The following is an 8,873-nucleotide window of genomic DNA, read 5'->3' as shown; positions in this document are numbered from 1 at the left end:
CTCGCTTCTGTCAGTCTGCCCCAGGGCAGCTGTGGCTACAACTGTAGCTTGCCTCCACCAGTGTGTGAATGGGTGGATGACTAGGTGTGTGAAGCGCTTTGGAGTCCCTAGGCAGGACTAGTAAATGCACTATACAAATACAGACCATTTAAGTGAAGTTACTGTGTTGTCTTGTTTGTGTTGTGCGTAGTGCCAATGCAGGAAAGTTTCCAATTTCGTTGTACTTTTGTACTATGACTGTATGACTGTGCAATGACAATAAAGAGTTATCTCTCTAATTTCTTTCTTTATTTATAAGAATTCACAAAGAAAAAAACAATATAGCATCCTCAACTGCACTAACAAGTCAAAAAGTTAAAGCAGCAGCAATCTATTAGTTTAAATTAATCAGCACTCCCAACTTACACTAACTGTCAGAATTCTCCAAATACTGGCTGAGGAGGGGGAGTGGCAGCAGTCTTTCACTCCAGTGTAGTAATCAACCAAAGACCCAGACTGAGTCTTAATTAATCTGAAATCCTGACTCTCATACATGGGTAACTGGAAAACTTAAAAAGCTGTTTTATCTGTTGTTATCTATGACCCTACCCACCACTTTAATCAGACTCTAGATTTTGCACTGAAACTGAAAATTTTACTGTATTACCTGAAAACCCTTTTTTGCCTGACCACTTCTAAAGAACGTTTACATTTCTAATAATGAACTACACACAAAACTCAAAAACAGACAAACTCTACTCCCACGGAGGTTGATAATTTCATTGATAAGTGTTACAGTGTCAGTGTATATGACTGTAGATACTGTTGGGTCTGTTCCTCATGAAGGAAGCAAGACAATGATGGAACCAGGTTTTACTTGCTAGCAAGGGAGGCTGGTCGGAACCAGGCTCTTGGAGCTGAATGCTCCTCACCTGTTTCCTAGCCAACTTCAAATAAACAGTCTTCATTGATTACAGTGAATACAAGCACCACCCATTGTAAAAAAACCCTATGGTCACAAAAGGTTAAAACACTGCGTGTGTGTGTGTGTATGCATGTGCGAGAATGTGTGTGTGTTTGTGTGTGTGTGTGTATTCATGTGCACGTGAGTGAGTGTGTGTGTGTGTGTATTCATGTGCGAGAGTGTGTGTGTGTGTGTATATGCATGTGCGAGAGTGTGTGTGTGTGTGTGTGTATTCATGTGGACGTGAGTGAGTGTGTGTGTGTTTGTGTTTGGGGGTGCATTTGTGTGACCTCCTGCTCACCAAAGGGTAATCTCCCCCACCCTGTATATGGCTTAACCCTTCTAATGGTCTCACCATACACAAGCACAGGTGAGGTCATAAATGGCAGGAAGTAAAACATCCTCACTAAACAAGAAAACAGAACCTTCACATAGGATGTGCCTATAATAAAACACTGCAGCCTCCCCCACCATTCAACAGGTTTGGGAGGGGGTCAAAAACAAAGGAATGTCTTTGATCATACAGTTTGAACCAAGACTTACAAACTTAAGTAACACAATGACAACATTTAACAATTTCAACCTAACAGATACTTTAAGGGTAAATCCTTAAATCTTAAGTCATCCCCAGCCAGCAATGACAGATGGCTACCCCCCCCCCCCCAACCGGTCGCAGCAGATGGCCGCCCCTCCCCGAGCCTGGTTCTGCTGGATGTTTCTTCCTGTTTAAAGGGAGTTTTTCCTTACTACTGTACCTCATTTAGAAAGTGCTATTACTAAACTTAAATACATAATACCTCCACTATTACTCCCCTAAATTACTTAAACAGTACAGAACAGCTATCTAAACTGAACTCCACAGAATTCGATTATCTCGTTAATAGTTTTACAACCTCACTGCATACCCCCCAGGATACTGTTCTTATCTGAAAAAAAAAAAAGCCTCAAATCAGAAGTGCTTGACTCCCTGGTATAACATTAATTGAGAGTTAAACAAAATGAGGCTGGGACACCAAGAAACACAGAAAACAAACAAAATCTGGGATAATAACACAAAGGGAGCTAAACTAGATACAAAAGTCCAAGAAACAAAAGACCACAAATGTAAGAGAGGAAGTAACTAAACAGATGACAGAGTCAAAGATAGAAACAAAACATTGAGAGACAGAAGACAACCATGGAGACAAGACCGGGTGTGAACAAAGTAGGAACGGCAAAAGTGTGCTAAACCAAAAATCATCTATAAGCAACAAAAGACTACAGGCACAACAAAATTGGGACCCAATAGAGGCAATAGAAGATGAAACTTCTAAACACAAGGAAATACAAACACTATTAACAGAAAACCTAGAGCATACATCCCTTCTCAAAACCAAGAAGAAATTATGAACTGGCAGTAAACTCAAAACTCAATTCTTTGTTCCATTTCACTTTTGCTTTTCCTTCTGTTACATGTCAAAACTTCAAATGTCAAAGGCCTATCCCTGAAAAACTGTGCCTGTTTCAAGTTCCTGACAATGCAGGAATTAATAAATTTGATTAATTTGTCAATACTGTGTGGTAGAGACACTCAGTTGCCTTAAGGAGTGGTTTGCCTCAGCACCCATTCTATCACAACCGGACCTCACCCTGCAATTCGTGGTTGAAGTGGACGCCTCCGACTCTGAAGTAGGAGCTGTACTTTCGCAACAAAGGAACGGTAATCTTTATCCATGTGCCTTCTTCTGCAAATTCCACTCCCCTTCAGTCTCATTCCTGCATTACATTCTGGCGGGAGGGCAGATGAAGACAGACCCCGTGAAGATCAAGACAGTGGATGAATGGCCGACCCCCGTCTCATGTAAGCAATTGCAATGTCTACTGGGTTTTGCAAACTTCTACAGATGCTTTATCAGAAACTACAGCTAGGTAGCTGCACCCCTTACTCATCTCAAGTCCACTAAAGTACCTTTTGTCTGGTCTCCTGAAGCCCACTCAGCCTTCACTAAACTTAAACTGCTCTTACTACAGCCCCGCTCCAGGCTCACACAGACACTAATAAACAATTCATAGTAAAAGTCAACACCTCTAATGTGGGTGTGGGGGCCATACTATCTCAAAAGGTTCAAAATAAGCTCCAGCCATGTGCCTAATTCTCCCGATGGTTCTCCCCCCACTAAAAAGGATTATGATGTGGGGGATAAAGAGCTACTGGCCATAAAACTGTCCCTGGAGGAATGGCACCACTGGTTGGAGCGAGCTGAACACCCCTTTCTTATATGGACTGATCACAAGAATCTAACATATCTCAAATCAGCTAAAAGGTTCAATTTTCCCCAAGCTCGGTGATCCCTACTTTTTGCTCGTTTCAACTTTTCCGTTTCCTATGGCCCTGGCTCCAGAAATATTAACCTCAACACACTGTCTCATCAGTCCTCCCCTGACTTGGAACCTCAGGATCCAGCAACCTTCCCCCTACCTGTAGGACCGGCTCTTTCACCTGGGAGGTTGAGGAGGCCATTCACCAAGGACTGCAGGAAGAACCTGGTCCCCAAATCTATGCTTCATCAAAGAAACCCACCACTTGCCAGCTCACCCCTCGCCACCGCGGTCGTGGTAACCAGTATCTGGTGAACTGGGAGGAATGCAACCTGGAGGAGCATTCCTCCGGGTCCCCTGGTCTGTCATCCTGGACCCATCTCTAATTTCTGATTATTACATTTCTCTTCGCATGTCTCCGCCTGGATGATAAATGGACTGATTCGTATAAAGTGCTTTTCTACTCTGCCGGAGTACTCAAAGCACTGTATACAACATGCCTCATTCACAACATGAATACATCGGAGGTTAACTTGGGGTTAATATCTTGTCCAAGGATATTTGCCATACAGACTGGGGAAGCCAAGGATCAAACCACCAACCTTCCAATCAGTAGCTGATCTGCTCTACCACCTGAACCACAGCCTCCCAACCCTTGGAGGCCACCCTTGGGGGGTGGGGGTACTGTCATGTGCCGTGGGAGTGTCTGGATGGTTTCTCTGGTCGTGATGGGAGCTCCCGTTGTCCGTCCTCTGGGATGGAGCTTCCAGCAACTCATGTGGTCCTAATGCTGGCCCATCTTGTGGTTAACGCTGTTTTCCTGTCCCCAGTCTCCTCAGATCCGTCTCCAGTTGTGCTCCACAGCAGCGCTGATCCTGTTCCTCTTTACTTTACTGGTTGCCCTGCAAACTAAAAGTTTCATGCTCACCTCGCTTCTTGGCCTGCCTTCCTGCCCTTCGTTCCTCCTTCAGATTTCTCCTTTCCTCTGGATCACCTGGAACCTGGACCACCCCGGTTCACATACTCCTCCTCCTCAGGTCACTCTCACAGCAACCCCCCTCCTGTACTAACCGGTCTGCACCTGCAAGTAAACACATCAACCCTGCAATACTTAGTCACCTCTGGCGACTCTCTCATTTCCCTGTCCAATAACACTTCTTTCCTCTGTTCCAGAATTCCTCATTCCATGCTCCCCTTGTGTTCCCAGTGCCCGAACGTTCCCCATTCCCGGTTTTCCCACAGCTCCTTACCTCGTTCCCTGTTATAATCTATGTCATGTTTTGAGTTTTGTTTGATAAATAAACCTTGTAAATAGTTCTTGAAAATTGAACTATTTACAAGATTTGTCACACCATGCTCGAGTCTCCAGTCCATGACAGTTAAGGAGGTCATCCCTTCCCACTGCTATCAGACTCTTTAATTCATCCACTTGGGTCAGGTCCACAGATATGGAACAGAATTAATCACACCTCATTTCACCCTGTCACTTTTGTACACCACAATATATTGTAGCGGGTCAGGGCTGTTTGGGGTTTGACAGCTATGTTCTGTTGTTCCAGGCGGCAGCGTTATGTTGCCATGGTTACAGGTGACGCTCTCTCTGCGACTGTGTGTTTCTGGGTGAAGAGAGCGCCTTTTTGTTGTTATGCTAGTGCTACGCCGAGCACTGGAGTTAGTGGTGTGTGTTTTCTGTTGAATGCTAATAAACGGTTGTGCTCCCTGGCTAACTCTGCGGGAAGCAAGACCAAATGATACCTCTGTCTCCTCCTGTCTAATACGACCTGGTGTGCTCCCTGGAACGTCCGTGCCGCTTGTGATGGGTTGGTCGCCCACCAAATCAAATCAAATCAAATCACTTTTATTGTCACATCACATGTGCAAGTACATTGATACAGCACATGTGAGTGAAATTCTTGTGTGCGAGCTTCACAAGCAACAGAGTTGTGCAAATACAATAATGTAAACAAGCAAAATACAAGAATGGCTACATCTGAAACTAATAAATATATGTACAATATATAATAGTATATGCATTTCACCCAACTGATGACGGTGACGGGGGAGAGAACTGACATGCAGGGGAAGAAACCGTTGCGGATCCGAGTGAAGGATCTGGAGCTGGTGCACGACTTCTGGCTTGCTGACATCCAGGACCAGTGCATCATCGGCCTTGATCTGCTGACCCGCTGGGGGGCCTGCGTTGACACCACAAAGCTGGCTATCACTCTTGGTACAGAGACTCTGGCCCTCCAGTGCGGTCAAATATATATTTGCACACATACTTGTCCTTTAATATTTATACCTATATTTCAGTATCTCTGTTTCTCACTTTTTTTTTATATGAGTGCTGTTTGTTGTATATTCGCTGCTATGACAACTCAATTTCCCTCTGGGAAACCATTCACACCACTCACACCTATGTGATAACCCACTAATCTAGTCTTGTCATGTCTTTAGGGGGAGTACTTGGAGAGAAGTGTAGAACTCTGCACAGAAAGGACATGACAAGATGGTGGAGTAGAACTCAGGAACTTCTTACTGTGAAACAACAGCGCTAATCTCTATGCCGAAGTCCTAAACTCTGCACCACGTACTTTGTAACAAAAATGTCTGTACTTTTTACTCCTTACATTTTCAAAACAGGTTCATTATGTTAACCTAACCCCAACACATATTTATTTGATTGCAAGCCTTCAAACATAAAACCACTTTGAGCCTAAATGGAGCAATAATACATAAACAAAGTGAAAAAGTCAGTAATTTATGCACCATTTATAGCACTCAGGTGTGCTATAAATGGTGGGACAGAACGATCTGGAATGGCAATTTTGGTATAGAAATTAAGAAATTACGTTTTTTGTTAAATGGTAATTAAACACTGTAAAAAAAAACTATGTTAATAGTATATATTGTAAGTCTAGGGTCCTGGTCAAAAATGACTCCAATATTTCTCACAATGTTGTTGGGGGCCTAGGTAGCTCTAAAATTATGTACTCTTCCTTCAAATAATACTGCCTAGAGGGAGCATGTATAATGTAAACAGAACTACCACCAGCTGTAGCTCAGGTGGTAGAGCAGCTACAAACCGCAAGGTTGGTGGTTCGATCCCAGGCTCCACCAGTCAGCATGCCAGATATTCTTGGGCAAGATACTAACCCCATGTGAATGTGTATTAATGTTAGACAGTAAGCACTAAACAGTTTAGAAAAAGTGCTTGTGTGATTGGGTGAATTAGTTGTATAAAGCGCTTTGAGTGCTCAGATAAAGTAGAAAAGCACAATATAAGAACCAGTCCTTTTACTGTGTAGGAAAGTCCTTATGAGACAGTTGTAGTTCCTTTCCTTTGACATTGGCCACAGTTCTGCTTGTGAGGGACTTTTCTACCACACTTTCACATTCCAGTAAACTGCCCATTACTAAGTTTCAATATAGTATTCTTTGAACAGACAATCTTTTACCTTCCTGGTTCACCCTCTATGTTTATAATCATAATTTGGACATGTCTAAGTATGTACTCATCTACACTGAGAGAAAAATAGAACTAATCTGTCTGAATAGAGATTTTCTCACGCTTTGAGATACACTATTAATATGAGATTTTTCTAAGTTGTGGGCCAACTGTACAACTCAAAATACAAAAAGAAGTCTTGAAAAATCACAGTGTGTTTTACAGTTTGTCTGTGTAAATACATTCAAATTTCACGTTCTTAACTGCGTGAACATTGAACTTTTTATGAAATTCAAGGTTTTTTGAGGCATACTGTATGTGTGTGATTGTGACTTCTTTTTTGTAAGTAGTATTCCTTTTAATTTCACTACTTCACAAGCTCTACACTTATTTTGCCATCAGTCCAATGCCTTTCATTGTGTTGCTCGTGTGACTACACTCAGCCCTCTGTGGGTTCGTTTAACACTGGCTGTATACACCTGGTTTATATCCAGTGCCAGAAAATCTCCTGACATTTTATGTTTGTGGTTATCAATTTGAAAAAAAAAAGCCCCCCAAAATACTGAACTCAGAAAAAAAGCAAAATAAAAATAACAGCTTTTTCTTTAAAAAAAGAAAGAAAGAAAAACGAAGTATATACCTTCCAGCCCAAAACCACATATATTTCCCTTCCCTTCCTTTTCGATCATTCCAGTCATTCCAAGCTCTTTCTAAATCCACACAGGAAGCTCGTCAGCGCTGGGAAGACATCTAGATCAGTGAGGTTTAGACTCTCATGGCGGCACTGGTAAGACCACCCGTAAGGATCAGATAAGTATATGTGGCAAGCCTGGCCTAACTCAGGATGGCATTTGGAATTACACTGATGTTAAAGTACCACCCCACCCCCCAAAACATTCCCCACTACATAACCACACTGTTCCCTTGTAACAGATTTCAGCAGTTTTTTTGCTCCCCTCTAGGCTTGTTTATTATTGTTCGAAATGACAGAGTGCAGAGTTTAAGGTGGAGGAGCGGGGCTGATGGTGGTGGTATCAGTGTGAGCCTGCTTTGAATTATCCTTACCTATAAGAATTAAGTGTTATGCCAAGAATTGGAAGAAGAGAAAATTGAGGCTACCTGAGGTCTTTGCAAGTACAGATATACTTGAAACCAATAACTGTCAAAGATAGATGGCAACTGTCAGTTCACACTCAAGGCGCTGAGTTTTAGGCCTGCAGCTCAGCAGGTTTATGGGGTTTTAAAAGCCACATATTCTGACTGTGCCATCTGTCTGCTCATCTAACTGTCCTCAATCTGATGGGCAATTTGCTACCCACGATTCTCCCACATGCCACCTACACAGAAACACAATGTGTAGAATTACTTTTTCCCCTTCTTGCCCTCAGTTTGAGCAGCTGTCAAAGACTCATAGTCTTCATGAATTCTCATCTTTTCTCTAATTTTGTCACAATTAACACTTCAGTGATGATTTACATCTCACATAACCACGCACTTTGGTAAACGCTGACTGGACTTGTACCTACAGTACATAATGCTTTTCTACTCATAATGAGAATACAAATTTATAATACCAGTCACTATTCCCATCTATTCCCACAGAGCATTTGATTGTATGCATTTAAACATAACTTTGGGTATCATACTTGATAATACTCTTTCATTCCAGTCTCACATTAATTACATAACCCGGTCTACTTACTTCCATTTACGTAATATTAACCGACTCCGTCCCTTCCTTACTCCCCATGCTGCTGCCATCCTTGTCCATAGTCTTATTACATCCCATATTGATTACTGTAATTCCCTCCTATTTGGTCTCCCTAAAAGGTCCCTTCATAAACTCCAACTTCTTCAAAATTCTCCAGCTCGGGTCATAACATGAACTCCGTTAAGTGCTCATATTACCCCAGTTCTTCAGCAGCTTCACTGGTTGCCCATAGAAGCCAGGATAAATTTTAAAATCTTACTTCTTACATACAAGTGTATCCAATCTGCTCCTTCATATTTGTGTGACCTGCTCCATATCACCACTGTTTCCCGCCCTCTCAGATCCTCATCTACTATTCATCTTACTGTTCCGTCCTCACACCTTATTACTGTGGGGAACAGAGCTTTCAGTCGCTCTGCTCCCCGGCTCTGGAACTCTCTTCCTCCTGCACTAAGAAATATTGACTCTCTCTC

The sequence above is a fragment of the Pundamilia nyererei genome, unplaced genomic scaffold (genome assembly GCF_000239375.1).
Source record: "Pundamilia nyererei isolate P.nyererei 1_Seehausen unplaced genomic scaffold, PunNye1.0 scaffold00262, whole genome shotgun sequence".
In the NCBI taxonomy this organism is placed as follows: domain Eukaryota; kingdom Metazoa; phylum Chordata; class Actinopteri; order Cichliformes; family Cichlidae; genus Pundamilia; species Pundamilia nyererei.
The sequence above is the reverse complement of the archived record's forward strand: the minus strand, read 5'-3'. Positions refer to the sequence as shown.